The 20,537-nt window shown below is 35.9% G+C and overlaps 1 pseudogene; it reads right to left on the bottom strand.

Annotated features, from left to right (window-relative positions):
• LOC122910117 overlaps nt 1-19,830 on the bottom strand; it is a 35,702-nt pseudogene extending 15,872 nt beyond the window's left edge.
• Nucleotides 19,831-20,537: the final 707 nt, after the last annotated feature.

Here is a 20,537-nt window from a genome sequence, read left to right as displayed (position 1 = left end):
TGAGCATTTGTCTTTGCCATGTTCAGGCACCAGAAAATAAAAAGATGAATAAGTCATGGTCCTTGAGCTCAAGGGTCTATAGGAAAGAGAGAGAAATGCATAAATAGGCGATTTACATGCATTGTAAATGTGCATGCAGGGTGCTGTCAAAGTATAAATAAGAGAGAGGGACAATCTCAGATTGAGGCTATTGGTTATAGCTTCCTGAAGATGACATACAAACTGATTCTTCAAGTTACCTCAGATTGTCCATTTGAATTGTGTATGCCCTTTCTTCTATTTCATAAAATATGGTGAGTATGGGAGAGAGCTCTTCTTGATCATAGCTTTTCTGGAACAAACACAAATTAGAGAAGAACAGATTGCTAAGCAGTAGCAGCCATTAAAATACATATGTGGAACTGAGAGCCAATACAGTGATATCCAATACGCTGGTTTTCAGTTGACTTGAACGCTAATTCTGATGGCCACCTACTTTACCAGGTCACTTGGGACAATTCAGGGGACCACTTGGAATCCCATTTCCTTCACTACTGAAAAGGAAATAATACCCTTGCTTGGCTCCCCCCAGGGGGGCTGTAATGAGAAACAGATGAAGTACTGGACATGAAGTGGCCTCACAAGATACATGGGAGCTCTCTCTTTGGTGGGGAATATATTCTGAAGAGTTTGGCCCTCCTTTAAACCAGGAGAACAGCTGGTATGGGGAGGGACCCTTGCAGAGAAGCAGACAGTATTTTACTGGAATGAGAGTTCCCATCAATCACCTATACCCATGGGAAATTGGAGTCCCAGGACCAAGATAACAGAGAATGGGATTTTCCTCCAAGCAGCTCCACAGACCTATTTGCCATCAGCCAGCGTGAGGTGGAAAACAGGGACAGACGTGGGTGAAAGACAAGAAGGAAGGACAGTGTCAGCAAAGGTCAGGGTGTCGCACATCAGTCACCGTGACAGCTGCCGGGGCTCAGAGGGCTACAGAGCACGGTGAGGACGGCCACTGGATTGGATTCGGACACATTCCCGAGGCTTTGCATCACACACCCAGGATGGTGGTCTTTGCTCATCTCAGCTCATTCTCCTGCTCAGCCTCCCCGAACGTGTGCTTTCCAGGCTGCCGTATCTGCTTTCCTCCCAGAAAGGATTACTCATATGCACTCTCACAGCCCTGCCATCAACACCAGGGAGAGCTTCTGCCTCCCCGATGGGCCAAAGGCCCTCGGACCACAGGTTATGAAACCCAGGAGCTCCACACAGATTCCCTGGAAAGTAGATAGGGCTGGTCCAGCATGTGCCTCACATCCCAGTGTACCTAACACTCCACATCTCTTTTGTACATATTTGGAGAAGCGGAAAAGCATGCTAGGAAGGGCCCTGGATTCTGAGCCACTTACTTCAAATCACCTGAAGGGAACAGATAGTTAACTTAAAACTACTAGTTGCTGAGTGGTATGCTGGGATTGCTCCCAGATTTTTTACAATTTACCTCAGAGCTATTTTTAAGATGGATATTTTTAATATGACATTTCAGATCAACAAACTGAGGCAGAGAGAGGGTAGGTAAGTTGCCCAAGGTTACCCAGTGATGAAGTGTTGAAACTAGAAATCCAACCCAAATCAGGCCCACGACAAAGTCCAGTCTCTTGCCTCGCCCTCATCTAAAAGAGTGGAACCCTGTTGGTGTCTGGGGTCCCTTCTATGTCCAAAATGCCATGACCCTTCTTAGCTATGTGCTCTGGGAGTAAATGACTTCATTTATTTTTAACTGTAAGCACTCTTTGTATCTTACTATCCAGTATGTTTTCTCTTCTTAGAGTACATTAGGAACTTAAGAAATATTTGTTGAGTTGAATTGACCTGTATTTTCAAAACCTCATTTCCTTCATTTCTAAAATGGTGACAATGGTCCTTATATCACTAGTCCCAACAGGTTGTTATGAGGCTCAGATGAAATCCTGTGTTTAGTAGCATGTTTTTAAAATATATAATTGTGATACTGTGTGGGATATATTATTGTGCTATTATATATAATATGCAGACACACACATAAGTGTATGTGTTATAACTGTACTCAAGGACTATAGCAAAACAAACACTCAGTGACCAGAAGGAAAAAAAATGTTGCCAGAATTCTGGAAGTCTCATTGAGCTCTCTTCCAGTCATTAGCCCCTTACCATAAGGACAACCACTTCCCTGACAGCAGAAGTAAGTATTCTCTGCTTTTGTAGGATACTTAATGGAATAATCCATACGCCTTCTTATGTCTGTCTTCTTTCACTCAATAACTGTTTGTGAGAGTCATTCCTATTTGTTGGTATAATTTTATATCATATAAATGAAATCTCTGGTAGCGTCACTGGATGTATCTTGAAATTTTCATCCCCGACATAAAAGAAACAACTGAAACATTTAGCACAAAGAATAACAAAATCACAGATTTCCCAGAATAATGTGCATAGTGACCACCTTTGAAAATAGTCTTCTTCCCTGATGCCTTTTTTGTCATCCACATTTTCAGAAAAACCTTGGAGGGCAGGTATACCAGGATTGATTTTGAAATGGTATGAATCCCTTCAACCAAACAAAAAAAGCAAAAACTTAAATAAAATAAAACAAAAAAATCTCTCTTAAAAAAATTGATAATATGTAAGTTTTGAGGATTTGCTTTAGCTCTTGTTCATTTCAATCACCTTTAGTCACCTTGTAAATATGAGAAGGAATTTATATTCAGCTACTTTGCTGAGGGTTGTTTCCTCTCTACTGTTTTTAATAGGGACACTGATATGAAGTTGCAGAAAATCAGATCTAGAAAGAACCTTAGATGTTACCAAGAGCCATCCCTCATGTGCAGATGAGGAAATTGTGACCTATGTGATGAAGTGGCTTATCAATTCCAGTCAAAAGACTATGAACAGAAATTGGACTACTCATTGTACCTGGAATTCTAAATACTTTTCTTTTAAATTGTCTATAAGAATTTAATAACAGGTATCAGCATTAGGTAGAAGACATAGTTTCTTGTTTTTTTCAGTTTTTTTATTAAAATAAATTATTTATTATTTGCCACCGGGGTACAGGTCTGTAAATCATCAGGCTTACACATTTTACAGCACTCACCATAGCACATACCTTCCCCAATGTCCATAACCCAGCCACCTTATCCCTACCCCCTCACCTCCAGCAACCCTCAGTTTCATGAGATTAAGAGTCTCTTATGGTTTATCTCCCTCCTGATCCCGAATTTTGTTTCATTTTTTCCCTCCCTAGGCCCCATGACCCCCTGCCCTTCCTCATATTAGAAAGATTATATGATAATTATTTTATCTGATTGACTTATTTCACTTAGCATAATACCCTCTAGTTCCATCCACGTCATTGCAAATGGCAAGATTTGGTGGTTTTTTGATGGCTGCATAGTATTCCATTATAGATGTATATATATCTATATATACATGCATAGATATGGATATAGATATCTCACATCTTCTTTATCCAGTCATCTGTTGATGGACATCCAGGTTCTTTCCATAGTTTAGCTATTCTGGACATTGCTGCTATAAACATTTGGGTGCACGTGCCCCTTCAGATCACTGCATTTGTATCTTTAGGGTAAATATCCAGTAGTGCGATTTCTGGGTTGTAGGGTAGCCCTATTTTCAGCTTTTTGAGGAACCTCCATGCTGTTTTCCAGAGTGGCTGCACCAGCTTGCCTTCCCACCAACAGTGTAGGTGGTTTCCCCTTTCTCTGAATCCTCGCCAACATCTGTCATTTCCTGACTTGTTAATTTTAGCCATTCTGACTGGTGTGAGATGGTATCTCACTGCAGTTTTGATTCGTATTTCCCTGATGCCAAGTGATGTGCAGCACTTTGGCCATTTGGATGTCTTCTTTGCCAAAATGTCTGTTCATGTAGAAGACAAAGTTTATTGTAAAAATGAAAATAGAAGTAGGGATTGTAATTTTAATGTAATAGGGGAAATAGTTCTCCAATATACTAGGATGCTTTTTTCTTTGGTATTATTTGTTTGTTTGTTTAATGCACTGATCTTTTTACCGAGTTTGTTGGGGACATTCATTTGCCTCAGGAAGTTATGAAACTACCAGAAGAGTAAAGCAAATAGAGGTTTTTGTTTTTGTTTTTTCATTCTGACCTCTAAAATAAAATCATTTAAACCAACTTTATTGAGGTATAACCTGATAACAGTAATAACGCATGCATTTTTCCTCCACCATTCAATGAGTTTCGACAAATGTGTAGTCTCATGTCTCCACCATTATCTTCAAGAGGCAGACTATTTCCAACATAACTGAAAGTTCCCTAGTGCCAAGTCATCTGCCCCACCCAAGCAGGTCTCAAGCAACTACTAACTTGCTTTTCCTGACTAAAAATGTACCTTTTATAGAATACCATAAAATTGGAATCATAAAGTATACAGTGTTATATTTCACTTCTTTCAGTTAGCATAATGTTTTGAGATTCATTCCTGTTTTATGTATTAATATTTTGGTTTTCTATTGGTGAATACAGTATCCCATGTATGGCTACACCATAATTTGTTTTTTTCATTCATCAGTTGATGGAAATTTAAGTTGTTTCCAGTTTGAGGCAATTATATATAATGTTGCTAAGAACATCTGCATATGTGTATTTGTTATTTGTGTGAACATATACTTTTATTTCCCTTTGGTATATATCCAGGAGTGGAATTCTTGAGTCATGATAAACATTTATAAACACACATATAAAATAGATAATTGCAATGCAATTATAATTATTAATTACATATAATTATAATATTTATATTTTTTTTACTTTATAAGGTAATACCATAGTGTTTTTCAATGAGGCTGTACTATTTTATATTCTCACAAGCAATATAAGCAAATGCTCACCAACACTGTATTTACAAGTCTTTTTAACCAGAATTGTCTATTTCATCTAACTTATTAAACTTACTGCCCTAACTTAGTATTGTCCTATGTTGAGTATTGGTATTAAATGATATCTGCAAGCTGTAACCTTTCTTTTTATCACTGGTACTAAAAATTGCTCAATTTTATTGATTCTTTAAAGGCAATATGTCTTCATTGATTTTTTCTATTGTTTGTTTTCTATGTCCCTGCTTTCCACTGTTTATTACTTTTTACTTAGTCTTGGCTTCACTACTATTGTTTTCCAGTTTCTTTTGGAAACCTACACATGCCTTTAGACCTTTCCTCCTTCTTCTATAATTAAAGAATTTTGTGCTAGAAATTTCACTCTAAGAACTATTTTAGTTAAATCTCACACATTTTATGTTTTGTTTTCATTTTCATCCAATTTAAAATATTTTCTAATTTTCCTTGTGATTCCTTTTTAATTAATGGTTTGTATAGAAGTATATAATTTAATTTCTAAATAGTTGGGAAAATTTAATATATCCTTTTTTTGTTACTGATTGTTAATTGTGTTCTATTATAGCCAAAGAAAATGTTTTGTTTGCTTTCAGTTCCTTTTATATTTTTTGACACTTGGTTTATGACCCAGTATATAAAGATGAATGTTCCATGCATACTTGGTGGTGTGAAGGTGTATGGGTCAGTATTCTACTGTTGCTGGGAAAAGTATTTAAACATCAATTAGGTCAAATCAATTTATAATATTTTTGTTCAGTTTTTCTATATCCTTATTTATTTATGCTTTTATTAGTCATTGGAACAGCAATGCTAATCATCTACTGTAATTATAGACATGCAAGAATATGAACTTACACACTAATTACTACTAGTAGTTTTATTTTCTGGCATTAGTTCTATTTTTTTGTTGTTTGTATTTGAAGGTCTGTTATTAAGTAAATATACATTTATGTTGTTCTGTCTTCTAGATGCATTTACCTGTTTATCTTTATGAAATATTCCAGTTGTCCCAGGTAATAGTCTTTTTCCTAAAGCCTGAAAGTTAATATAGTCAGCTCAAAAATTTTAAGATGTGTGTTTACATGATCTCTTTTTCACCCTTTTATTTTTGTAGATATTTTTTAAAATTTTGGAATCTTTTTTAGATATAGAGAAAAGTAGTAAAAATAGAACAAAATATTCCTATACATCCTTCACCTAGTTCCCCCCTAATATTAACATCTTATATAACCATGGTACATTTATCAAAATTAAAAACTAACATTGGCACATTACTATTAACTAAATTCCAGGATCTGATCCATTACATGGCATTTATTAATCATTACACTTCTGTTTCTTCTGCAGTATAAAATTTCTTACTCTTTGTTTTTCATGACCATGGCAGTTTTGAAAAGTACATGTTGGGTATTTTATAAAAAATCTTTCAATATGTATTTGTTATATTTTTTTATGATTTTTAAATTTTTTTAATTTATTTTTTTTAAGATTTTGTTATTTTTTTATGATTATAAGGATTATTGGTTTTGGGGAGGAATACCACAGAGGTCTAGAGTGTTCTCCTCACATTATATCAGGAGGTTAATAACAGCAATGACTTATCACTGGTGTTGTTAATTTTGAATAAGTTAGAGTCTTTCAGATACTCCCCCCATTAAATTACCATATCTTGCCTTTCATACTCTATTATTTGGAAGCAAATTCCTAAGTCCTGTCCACAGTCAAGAAGAAGGGAATTAACCTCCAATTTCTAGAAGGAGGTGCATCTACATGTATTACTTGGAATTCTGTAAAGAAGATTTGTTCCATCTTTCCCATTTATTTATTGGTTTAATCATTTATACATAACAGTATGCACTCAGCATCTTTAGTTTATACTTTCAGCTATAATCCAATATTACAGTATTTGTGGGTTTTTTTTTTTTTCCCTCATATTATTCTAGTTTGGACCATTGGAAGCTCTCTCATACTGGCTCCTGTGTCACTTTGAAATGCTCCCACAACCTCTTTTTTAAGCACTTTCTTACTTACTGGTACTGTAAAGTGCTCTGGTTTTATTTCATGTTCCCTGAATTAGGTCTAGAATTAACAATCTGCTTAGGAAATTTGGTTCCTTTTTTACTGTAGTTCCAAGTTTCTTACCTATGTCATTTTCTTACTGCCTAAAGAATTTCTTTTAATTTTTTTTTTTGTTTTTCAGGGAAGATCTGATGATAGTGAATTACCTCAGTGTTTGTCTGGGAAAATATTTATTTCTCCTTCACATTTGAAGCTTTATTTTTCTAGATATAAAATTTTAAGTTGGTGATTTTCTTTTGACTCATTTTTCCTTTCAACACAAAAATATCATCCAACTGTCTTCTAGCTTTTATGGTTTTTGATGGCAAGTCTACTGTAATTCTTATCCTTTTTCCCTCTATAGATAAAGTTTTGTTTTCCTCTGTCTCCTTTCAAGATTTTCTTTTACTCTTTGGTTTTCTGGGTTTGCATATAACATGCTTAGATATACATATAGATGCGTGTATGTTTGCTTGTTTATCATATATCTGTTTGTCATCCTCTGACATTCCTGCATCTGTGGTTCCATTGTGTGACATTAATTTGGTTCAGTTTTCAGTCATTACTACTTCACTTTTTTTTCCTTTATTTTCTATCATATCGTTTCCTTCCGATATTCCAGATCATATCCCATAGCTCTTCATTGTTCTATTTTTTTCTTTCTTTTTCTTTTTCAATCTTTTGTAATCTTCTTCCCCCTCGGATTTCAGCTGGAAATGTGTATATTTGCCTATCTTGAAGCTCACTGATTCTTGAGCAATGTCAAATTTACTGAAGACCCATAAAAGACATTCTTCATTTCTGGTACAGTGATTTTTTTTTTTTAATTTCTAGAAATTCCTTTTGATTCTTCATATTTTCATCTCTCTGCTTACATTTTCCCAACTGTCCTTACAAGTTATCTATTTTTAGCTTAAAGCCCTTAACATATTAATGATAATTATTTTAAATTCCCATGTATTGATTTCAGTATCCATGTCATATTTGAGGAGAGGATGGATTTGCAGATGATTTTTCTCTTCAGGCTATGTTTTTTTCTTGCCTTTTGGCATGATCTGGTAGATAGATATATTTTATTGGATAACAGAGACTGACATAAATAGGTCTTTAGTGTGAAAATTTGTGTTAATTTGGCTAGAAGTTGGGTTATGTTTAATATTTGCTGTATCTATAATTGCCAGAAGATTCAAATGCCTTTAGTGTCCTATAGGCTTCCTTCAAAAGTCCTCTGTAAAGAGTCTGTGTCTTGCAGCCTTTATAGCTCTAATCCACTGTTATTACACTGGAGCCCTATTGGTGTGATGGTAAAGTGCGTGGTAAAGGAATTTTTTATAATCCTCTGATTAAATTTTCAGTCTTTTAGTGGACCTATGTCTCAGAACTGTAAGCTCCACAAATGTTTCCAGGAGCAGAATTGCTTTCTGTTTTGTTTTGTTTTGTTTTTGTTTTTCCCTAACCCCGTTAAGTATGTTTTATTACTTTTTCTCTTAGCTGAGACAGAAGGCTGGAATGAAAAAGATTGGAAGGGTTTCCCTTACCTGAGTTGGGATATGACTCTGGAAAAGTCCGTTCTTCTGAATAGTAGTCTTTTGTCATAAAGGCTCTGAGTATATTCCTCAATGAATATACTCACACTGGTATGAATTGAATTTTGCCCCTCCTACCAATTAGATGTTGAATTCCTACTTTCAAGACCTGAAAACATAGACCTTATTTGGAAAAAAAAAAAAAATGGTCTTGGTAGATTCAGCCAAATTAAGATAATATCATTAGCATAAGTCTTAATCCTCTATGACTGGTATCCTCATAGAAGAAGGAAATTTGGACACAGGTATGCATAAAAAGTGCCATGTGAAGACAGAGCAGAGATTGGAGGGATGCAGCCACAAGCCAAGAAGTACTAAGGACCGATGGCCACCATCAGAAGCTAAAAAGAAACAGGGAAGTATTCTTCCCTACGTATTTCAGAGGGAGCATGGCCCTGCTGACACCTTAGTTTCAAACTTCCAGCCTTTAGAAGTATGAAAGAGGGAATTCTTGTTGTTTTAAGCCATACCCATCTGTGGTACTTTGTTATGGCATCCCTAGAAAACTAACAATTACTCTTCCCCTCCCCTGATATGAAAGAACCTTACTTGAAACTTCACCATGGTGATCTGGTAGTTTCTGGATGTAAAGCCCACAAATTTGGGAGGAATCTCCTTAAGACTACACAGCTCAGCAGTTTCTTAGTCTCATGCTACTCCACAGTCAATCTCTAGCAGTTCATCAGAGTTACCAGTTAATAGTTATTATAGGTTTATGGCTCCAGGAGCCTCCTTTTAAGTAAATGGATTTTAGCTATATGTCTCTATATGCACATGTCTCTCCAAATATCAGAGTGGTAGATTGTCTTCTTACCCACTTCTCTGATATGTCCAAGAATATTTACTGATGTCCAGTTTGCATATATTTTTCTTGTGGTAATGATAGAATGAGAACTTTCAAGCTCTTTACATATAAAAAATGAAACAGAAAGTTGAGAAAGCTATTTAGAAACCAAGATCTGAATGCTAGGTGTGCTCATTGCTACTGGGGTGTCATTGGCTGTAGGTCATCTCAGTAGGTAGAGCTAGGAAATACATGTATCTTTTGCCCCAAGTACACATATGCATCTGTAATTATTCATTTATAATACTTTTATTTTTAACTTACCTGTGTCTTTACATTAAATATGTATTTCTTTTAGACAGCATATACTTGGTTCTTATATTTGTATCTGGTTAATTAGACAATTACTGCCTTTTAGTTAGAGTATTAACATCATTGGCTTTGATGACATTATTAATACGATAATTTTACATCTACCTTGTTATTTGTGTCCTCCCTTTGGATTCATTGTATTCCTTTTTATTTGTATTATTAGTTTGGTAGGTTTACCTCCATTTCTACTTCTTTGCTTTAATCGTTGTCCCAGCAGTTTCAATATACATTTTTAATTTAACAAAGTCTATCTTTATGTTAGACGCTTGTGTTGCTTAAGATCTAATGACTAGAAAGAGTTGCTTCATGTGTTTTATCTGGTTTTATAGCTGTTTATGAAAGAAGGGCAAATGCACTAATTACTTTTGGAGCTGGAAAAAGAAGTCTCTAAAATAGAATTTACAGGCAAGATAATAGTAGTAAATTTATACATATTTTAAAAAAACTTTAAAATTTTGAAGATTCATTTGATAGCTCCAACAAACATCAAGACTAGGCATAGACAATTTTTTTCTATACTACTGGGAAAGTAATTTTTCATCTATTTCCTGAGATATAATGCCCTACTTAGAAGAAAGATAGTAGAGAAAGGAGAAATCTTTCAATCAGAAGAATTTTGAGAAGAGGGGAAAGAGCAGAATATGTATGAGTTCAGGGGACAATATTCTTAGGGTTTTTTATTTGTTTTTGTTTTTGTTTTTTTGTTTTGGTTTTGGTTTTACTTTTTATCAGAACCTGCAACTTAGTGATAATTATTAGAGGTTTTAGAAACATTTCATTCGGGTGGAGGAGCCTAAGAACATAGGAACTCCTGGGATATGCCTTTAAAGAACAAGGAGGGCTAAAGATCTCTAGAAGAATCCTAGCCTTTAGTTAAGCACCACTTTCAGAATTGCAATATAGGCATAGGAACAATGGCATGGAACTGGGGTCTGGTAGTATGAAGAAAAAAAGGTCCTGAGCAATGATCTTGATTCTTTAGTCTCTGTGGGAATAATCTGCCTACCTTGGGAATAGGACCCAAAAGTATCAAAAGAAAATTAAACGGAGAAAGTCCTGATCCTCAGATACTAGCTTGTTTCCCAATTGAGAGAGAAAAAGACAGAACAAGTTATACTTCAATTATCACCTGTTAAAGGAGCAGCAGAAGCCACCTGACTTCACTGGTCATATCAGTGGAATATATAGAAGATGTTACATCAATTTGCATCATCCTTACAGCCATGAGGCTACTTACACTACTTTTTTTCCCCACCATACATCCCATATCATTTTGGGGAGAAGTCAGGGTGGGAGTGGCAGACTAGAAATCTGAGGAACTAAGCATATTCCTCAGACCTTCCAGAAAACACGGAGCTATCTAGAAAGAATGCTTAAATTACTGTCTAAGATTATATAATTGGAATTGAAGATATTTATGATATGTCTCATGCACAGGCACTATAAATCATGTAAGACATACAATAGCTTTGTGTTTTAACATAGCATTCTTGACAATTTAATTAATTTGATGCCAAGTTCAGTTACTTCTATGCCAGTGAAGATATGTATGTGTTGTCTAGCTCTTCTGCAGTATGATTCACTGGGATAAAGTCTATGTATTTTGTTCTATTTATAACTCTGATCATGATACCTCCACCAATTAAACATCTTTATTTTAACACTGAGGAATTTGAAATACAAGAAAGGAAGATTTTTTTTCAAGACTATTCAATTAGTGAAGGACAGAGTTGGAAGCCAAATCTAAGCCTGTCTGTTCTCAACCATTATATTATATTTCTAAATATTACCTTTTTTTTTTAGTGAGAGAGAACCATGCAACTTACTCTTTAGGATAATTTGTCCTGGAAAGGTGTTAAACAGCCATATAGCCATATGAAGATATGACTATAAGCTTCACAAGGACAGAAACAATGAATGTTTTGTTCATCACTAAGTCCTAGGTGCAATGTGTGGTATATAACAGTTTTCAATAAATATATATTAAAGGAAGTTAAGAAAGAAGGGAAACAATAGAAAAAAGAAGAAAAAGTAGGAGCTATATGTAGCAGTATAAGTTGTTTAGTAGGACATGTCAATATAGCTCTTTTTGACGAATCCTAAGTGGCAGAGTTCACCAAAATCTAAAATCCTAATACTAATTACTAAAGAATATGAACAATTTCTTACTTTACTCTACTCTAGGTCCTTACTTTTGTTCCGAACCTCATCTGTCTCTAGTATGCTCTAAATAAAATAATCAGAAAGGGAGTAAGTCTGAAATATGGGGGCAGAAGTTATGGAGACAGCTAGTTTCATATCTAACTTATATCCTTTTTTCCTCCCCACTAATAGAACTCCTATATCATTTGGACTGACAATACGCCCAGCCTAAAGATAAAATTTTCCAATTGGCGTAACAGCTAGAGTGGTTATGTGAATAAGTTTTAGTCAATGAGGTATGAGTAAAAGTTATTGAGAGAAAAAGTTATTGAGATTTCTTGGAGGTTTCCATAAAGGGAGCAAGACAGAAATCTGTGAAAATCCCATATTTCTCCATTTTTTCCCCCCAGCCTACAATATGGTTGGAAGGTGGAAACACTCACAGCTCCACTGGGTGTGAGACTGCCTTGATGAGAGTAGGTCCTGGGTACAAGGCATGCCAGTAGAGTCTGGATTCTTAATGATAGTGGAGACACCAGTTCTGAACTTAATTCCAAGCTGAATTCTGAATTTTTTTCACATAAAAAAAGAGAGAGAGAGTGAAATATATTTCTTCCTTTTTTAAGCCAGTATTACTTTGTGGTTGTTGTTATTTATAGTTGAATTTCATTCTAGCTGATTTATGTTAAGACTCAGAGATGACTGAGAATCATGTATAGGCTAGGGGTATCTAGTACAAAATATACTTGCCAATTTTTAAAATGTTCAATATTTTTAAGCTCAATATTTCTACACTGAAGTATATAACTCAAAGTAGCCATAACCAATGTAGATATTTGAAACATCTCTTGCCTAGTCACATAGCTAAATCATATTCTCAGCCTCCTTTGCAGTTAGTGTGTCCATATGACTGAGTTCTAGTCAATGAAAGGTGATGTGTACCACTTCCAGGCTGGCCTATAAAAGTTTATCAGATAAATTCCATGCTCCCTCTTTTCCTTATTTTGCTAAAAGGGAAGGACTTTGTGGACATAGAGACTAGTAGAGGTGCAAAATGGAAGAAGTTTATATTCCTGAATGTCTAGATAGAAGGATTACTAGACTTGAATTTTTATGTAAGGAGAAATAAGCTCCTGTTCTTTTAATCCTTTGAGATTTGGGATTGTTATGACAATAGTTTGCCTACAATAGCTAATTTAACTAAATTCAAATGCCAGTGTCAGAGTCAAAATACCCTATAACCATAAGCTTATCAAATGATATAAAGGGAAGTCTGAGCTCTATTAACACTATAATTAAGGGGAAATAACTTAATCTTTCTTATCTTTAGTTTTATCACTGGTAAAATGGGGGAAATACCATCTACACTAGAAAGTTATTGAAAAGACTGATTAATATGGTTTTTATGCACACCTTAAACATTTGAGGAAGATTAGCAACTAACAGTATATAAGGAAATGAGGGTCTAAGGAAAGTCCACCTTCACAGGTAATGGCAAAGAGCTGGTGCACAGAACTCCCCTCACCATCCTGCCCCAGTATTTTGGTCTATTGAAACTACCTTGAGGTAACTTACTCATGGGTTCACTCTGCTTAAATTTTTATTGGAAAAATAAAAATAGTATGCTGCCAGAAAGCCTTCATTTCTCTGACTTTCTCTTAAAAATCAGTTAGAAAATAATTAAAAATGATCTTACATGAGTTGGCTATTTAGGAAATGCTGTAAGTAACAAGTACCAACCTAAAATGGATATCCCTAGGTACTGATTCCCTGGTAACTATGGCAAAGCCAATTCTATTTGCTAAATATTGGCAATGGCCAGTGAAATAACAGTCACCAAATCTAGGGTACTGTCTCTTGTCTTTGGTAACAAGCTGCAATGTATCATGGCATGGCGCTCAGAAGGTGAATGGTGGCTGTAATATGACTTATAAGAGACATACATTTGGTCTTCATCCAGTTTCTGGCACAGAGTTTCTAAAACCCTTGGTATTTTATACGTGTTTAGAACAAGGAAGATGTCTTTTGTTATGTTAACGAGGTGATTTTAGAACACATCAAAGGATGGGGGCTGGTTGCTAGGCAAGCAAATGGTAATTAGAGAGTTAGAACTCTCAGTCTCACACTCTGACCTCCAGGGAGGAGTGGGTGGCAATGGGAGGGGCCCAGGATCAGATTCAATCACCAAAGGCCAATGATTTAATCATCATACTTCAGTAATGAAACCTCCATAGAAACCCAGAAGAATGGTTGAGGGAACTTCTGGGTTGGTTAGCACATGGAGATAGGGGTAGAGTGGCAAGCTTGGAGTCAGCAAGCTTGGAGTCAGAATGGAAGCTCCATTCTCCTTCTCACATAACTTGCCCTAAGCATCTCTTCCATCTGGCTGTTTCTGGTTTATATCCTGTTATAATAACCACCAATCTAGTAAGTAAAATGTGTCTCTGAGTTCTGTTAGCTGCTCTAGAAAATTAATCAAAGCCAAGGAGAGGGTCATGGAAACATTTAAGTTCTAGCCAGGTGGTCAGAAGTTGGACTTGAGAATGAGATCTGAAGTTCAAAGAGGGAGTGATGGGGTGGGGGGAGGGTAGTCCTGCAACACTTACCCTGTGGGATCTCTGGTAGATAGGTATCAGAATTGAGTTGAATTCTTGAATACCCTTCTGGTGTCCAAGAAATGTTCAGTGTGTTGTGGGAGGACCATCCACCCAATACATGTTGCAATTGTGTCCAGGAACTAAAAGAATCACCAAGAGAGACATTCTATGTGATTTTGCTTGGAATAAAAGAATTTGGGTAATGAAAGTATATAGAATAGCACATAGTTTCCCACTCTATAAAACAGCTAAGGAAAAAGTATATTAGTCAAGGGTTCCAGAGAACCAGAACCAAGAGGAGATGTGTGTGTGTGTGTGTGTGTGTGCGCGTGTGTGGTGTGTGTGTGTACACACCACACACGCGCACACACACACACACACACACATATATATGCTGTATAAACTGCAATATATGTAAATTTTGTCTAAACTGTTAATAGTCCTCTAATAAATTTAAAGATAAATGTTTATATAATAACAATAATAAAGATATTATGAAATATTTTCCTAGATATTTAACTTTCTGATGTTTTTTATTCCCTCCTGAAGATCTGAGCTTCCCTCTAACACAAGAATCTTTTCTCCTGGAGAACTTATTCTTCTATCATTTCTTATACAGCCAAAATAATGTTAATGTACTATAGGTTTTATAACACATACTTTTTTTCTCCCCAAGAAGGCATGAAATATTGAGAAAATCAAGAACAGATGACAAAGATAATAGACTTAAGCACATCTATATCAATTATTATATTAGATTTAAAGGAATAAACACTTTAATTAAAAAAAACACAGATTGCCAAATTGAATTTAAAATGTAAGATACCTTGTTTTCAGTTTACAACATTATGAAGTTTAATTTTATCCCAAATGTAAATATATGTAAATATTATATATATATATATGTATATAAAGATCCTTGAAAAGCCATGACAGTTTGAAATAAGACATACCCTATCTTTTTTTCTAGCTTATTTAAAGCTGCAAGAACAATGTGTTAGTATTGGTTAATTAAGCCAATTCTGAGCAAAAACTATGGTAGAAGAAGTCACTAGAGTGAGGATTAGACACTTTTTCTTTGCTGATGAAAGGAACCAGATTCAAGAGGAGAGTCCTATAAACCATCCCTCCCCTTGCCCCCTTTTCTAATTGAACATTTAAGTGATATAGTGGCAATCATCTTGCAACCATAAGATGATAAGCATGAGGAAGAAAAGCCAACATACTTAGGATAATGTAGCAGAAAGATGTCTGAGCTTAATTTTCCTGATTACATTAATGATCTGCAAAACCAATGCTAGCAAGTGCTTAATTCTACATTTCTTATGTAGAAAAAAAAAAAACCTCAATTATGTAATCACTGTTATCAAGAATTCTTTTGATTGCCATCATACCTATTTCTAACCATCCTAATATCTAAAAAGAGAGGTGCAAATTAAACAACGGTAACTTTCAATTCCCCTGGTACCATATTGACAACACTCACAAGTTTGATCATTCCAAAGAGTGAGGCAGAAAAGGCAAAGGGATTTTCATGCTGTGCAGGTGGTTTACACATTGGCACAACCATTTGGAGAACAGTTTAACACCAATTTAATAAAGAAGTTTGGAGTCATGTATATTCTACAACACAAAAATTAATCTTTAATTCTCTAGAGAAACGCTCTCATATTGATGTGAGGAGAGATGCAGAAAGATGTTTATTGTAAATAATTGGAAAGTTTCTATGTATTCACCAAAGAAATATTTAAATAAATTGTGTTATAATCCTGCAGTATGATAGTATTCAACAGTTAAAATGAATGAACTAGATCTGTATGTATTAGAATATATAAATCTTGGAAACATAATTTTGAGTTACAAAAAAGTAACATGCAGAAGGATTCATGAAGAAAGATATCATTCATGTAAATTCTTAAATTACACAATCATTATATATTGCTTATGAACACACAGATTGCACTGAATTGCTAGTTGTTCCTCCAAATTCATTCTCCTTTCCTCATAGTGAAAAGAATTTTAGTTGAATATAGCTTCCAACTAGACACTACATTTTTCTACTTTCCCTATTTAGAATTCCAAAGAGCTTTTATTTATGTTGGAATATCCATTGATATTTATCAAATTCAAATTTAAAGTTGAGGCATTAAAAATATAATTTCATTATAAAAGGATAATATATGTTTATATAAATATATTCTTTGATGATAAATAACTTTAAAAATAAATTTGGTGAAAAAACATTTTTGAAAATCTTTTTAATGTATGACTTGATTCAAGAGAAGTAGGAATCTCGTCTGCTTCAACAATCCATATTAATATTGTTCTTCTTGCTGCACATGAAGAAAATTTGTCCTCAAACAGATATATAGCTGGGTGGGGTGATTACAGTCACCTTGAAAGAATCCTAGTACCCAAGGAGCCCTGAGATTGCACTTTTAAAACTATTCCCTTAAAAGCTGGTGAAACAACCAAATCCCACAGTTCAAAGCAGACTATCTACCCTGTCCCTTTCACCATCCTATAAACTGCTTTGAGGGAGAAATAAGCTCCAGTCTCCTTCGAGCCACTGTGTTTGGGGACTCTTGGTTAGAGCGGCTTAGTTAATATCTTATGTAATAAACAGATACATAGGCAAAGTAGAAAAGTGATCCAGAAATATACACCCACCACAAACCATAATTGGGAAAGGGTAGACGAGGACCTTAAGTGTATCTGTATTATTTTCTTCATCCTTAAGTGAGGAAAACATGGCAAAGAATTGACCTCCGTTAAATATGGGTTCTTGGTGATTATTATGTTATTTTCCATATATTTGAACATTTTATGAAAAGAATTGAATGTTTTTTGGGGATCCCAGCACAAAATACCTACTTACTGCACTGGCCATTATGCTCTCCAAGGAGAGAGATGAAAGTATCAATGTTTTTCTTTATAAACATAAGTTCACTGATACTTATTAAATAATTATAATTACACATAGATTTTGAGAGAAATGAATACAATGAAAATGAAATATGTATGCATAAATGAATGCATTGCAAGTCTTTTACACACTATTATATTTACTTGAATTTTCTTGAAGTAAAGAAGCATATTTTCCCAGAGTTGGTGTATTAGCATACACTTTCATGCATTACTGATGTATTTGTATTATCAGTTTTCATCTAAAGATTTCAAAGTAAGGGGCGCCTGGGTGGCTCAGTGGGTTAAAACCTCTGCCTTAGGCTCAGGTCATGATCCCAGGGTCCTGGGATCTAGCCCTGCATCTGGCTTTCTGCTCAGCAGGGAGCCTGCTTCCTCTCTCTCTGCCTGCCTCTCTGCCTACTTGTGATCGCTGTCTGTCAAATAAATAAAATCTTAAAAAAAAAAGATTTCAAAGTAATTTACAATTAATGGTAATTATTTACATCTTACAGGTATTTAGAATTTGGAAATTGTGTTAAAATCTATGGTTCTCTATATCATTAACAATAAAACTGTTAATTAGCTAGGACACAGGTTATTATGAGATACGTATGGTGGGGAAACTGAGCCCTGGGGGTAAAGTGATAAATGCCCAAGGCCACAGAACAAGTTATTCTCTCCACGGAGAGATCAAATACACTTTTGTATTGACCTTGATTCTCAAATGCCTTCATGTGAAATGTCCCAACACATTTTCCCTCACCTTTCATTAGCCAGAACAGGGTTGTATGCCACTCCAAACCAATCACTGGCAAGAGGGAGAGACACTAGCAAAAATCTTAGCTCAGAACTCATTGAGGTCCATTTTCTGTTGCATGTTGGAAGCCACTTTTCCTGAGCACACTGTTACCTCAAACCAAAACAAAAGAAATTCTCTTACAGATAAAGAAATAGAAATGGCCTTGAGGGGAACACCTCACAGTGTCCTCCACAATGACGTAAACTCATCTTTTTTTTTTTTTTAAAGATTTAATTTATTTATTTGACAGACAGAGATCACAAGTAGGCAGAGAGGCAGGCAGAGAGGGAAGGAAGCAGGCTCCCCACCGAGCAGAGAGCCTGATGCGGGGCTCAATCCCAGAACCCTGGGGATCATGACCTGAGCTGAAGGCAGAGGCTTTAACCCACTGAGCCACCCAGGTGCCCCACGTAAGCTCATCTTTTGTGCTAAGTGACCCGGTAAGGTAGGAAAAAAAATCCATGATGCAAATGTTAATGAGGAGAGGATATGCTCCATTCCCTGGAACCCCTTGAATTTTGTTCAGCTTTCTTTAGCCCCTTTGAACACACAACAGTTTGTATACATACTAGCAGGGCTAGGCTAGAATTCTACATAAGAATGGGAGACATACACACTCTCTCAGCTCGGTTGAATTTCATCCACTGATTGTGAATTCTGTGAGAGCAGTGAGTTTAAACTCTCCATCATTTTATTCCTGGAGCCTCAGTCAGTGTATTGCGTGTAATATGTGTTCAGCATGACTTCTATGCTATTAAATCTTGCTATTTCTTACCATTTCTCACCACTTCCTTTTTGTTTCCACTGAAATTCTCCCTTCTATTTTTTTTTTTAAGATTTTATTTATTTGTTTGACAGAGAGAGACATGGAGAGAGGGAACACAAGCAGAGGGAGTGGGAGAGGGAGAAGCAGGGAGACCGATATAGAGCTTGATCCCAGAACCCCAGGATCATGACCCAAGCCAAAGGAAGATGCTAAACAACTGAGCCCCCGGGCACCCCTGAAATTCTCCCTTTTAGATAGAAAGCTCGATTCCTCTGTAAAGTGTCAGAGCAATAACCAATACTGCGCTAGCACTGACTTGGTACCAAGCACTTTCCTAAGTATTTTATTTATACTGTATGTTTATCCCTCCCACCCCCACATTAAATTAATCAGAGTATCACCCAGAAAAGCCCCAGCCTGGATGTTGTGGAGGCACTGTGTTCTGTGCGTCCTTAAACTTGGAACTTACTATCAGAGAGAGGAAAAACAAACATCCTGCCAAAAAAATCCTGCATGTATGTTACCATGATAGTGAACAGATAGTACAGAAGAGAGCCAAATGGCATCGAGAAAGATACACTTCTCGCCTCAATCCATAAGCCCTGGAAGGTCCCCCTCACCCAGGGATTGGTGTCCAGTGAACTCAGTGGGCCAGCCAGTAAGCTCACACTAGCCACAGGACACCCACGGCTGTGGGAAGTCCCCTGAAGTCACTGGAACATACACAAGAGTGTGTGTCTATGGATATAAATATAAAATGCTTCACTCACCTCGGCCCCCAAATCTGACCTCATTTGTCAGTGCTACCTTGGCTGGTCTGGAGCACAAGGAAATAACATCTTGACCAGCTGATGCTCCAACAGATGCCGGAGAGCTGTGTGCTGGAGATGTGGAGAAAATGGCATGCTGGCCGGCCTGCATCTTCACCTTTGCTGCCCTCACAGGCCTGCTGGCAGGTGCCTCTTGCCCCAGGAAGTGCCCAACACTTTCTGTTGTTTTTTTTCCTCTAGTGTAGTTTGTTCCCTGTTAAAATAACAAGATCTCAAAAATGCAAATGGAAGAAGAGAAAGAAATTCATCATCTTTCTTACCTAGCACAGTCCTATTACTTTAAAAAAAAAAAAATCCCTTACAGTCTTTTCCGTATGTTTTTAAAAATTGAATTTTATTTTACCTCTGGCTTTTGTTCTGAACATGAAACAGCAATACGGAAAAATGTCTATGTGATATCTAGAGGGATCATAGAATATGTTTGATTCAGGACAATTTTGAGAGTAAAAGGGAGCTAAAATTCATTATACACATTTTTGAAATTTCTATTTATTGACAGAGAAATTAGTTCTAAGATATAGATGTACCTTAAATAGTACTATTCAAAATCTATTTTCAAAAATAAAATTCACCCTAAAAAACTTAGGTACCATGTATCTATGTACATTGAAGCAGTTAAAGTTACATTGAATTTTTTTTTTAATTTCTTCATATTATCTGAATTCAACAACCTTATGTAATAATTTTATTTTTAAGATTTTATTTATTTAGTTGACAGAGACAGCGAGAGCAGAAACACAAGCAGGGAGAGTGGGCGGGAGCTAAGCAGGGAGCCTGATGTGGGACTCAATCCCAGGA

This window comes from Neovison vison, chromosome 6, assembly GCF_020171115.1.
Source record: "Neovison vison isolate M4711 chromosome 6, ASM_NN_V1, whole genome shotgun sequence".
NCBI classification, from domain to species: Eukaryota; Metazoa; Chordata; class Mammalia; order Carnivora; family Mustelidae; genus Neogale; species Neogale vison.
This window is presented reverse-complemented; position numbering and strand designations above follow the sequence as displayed.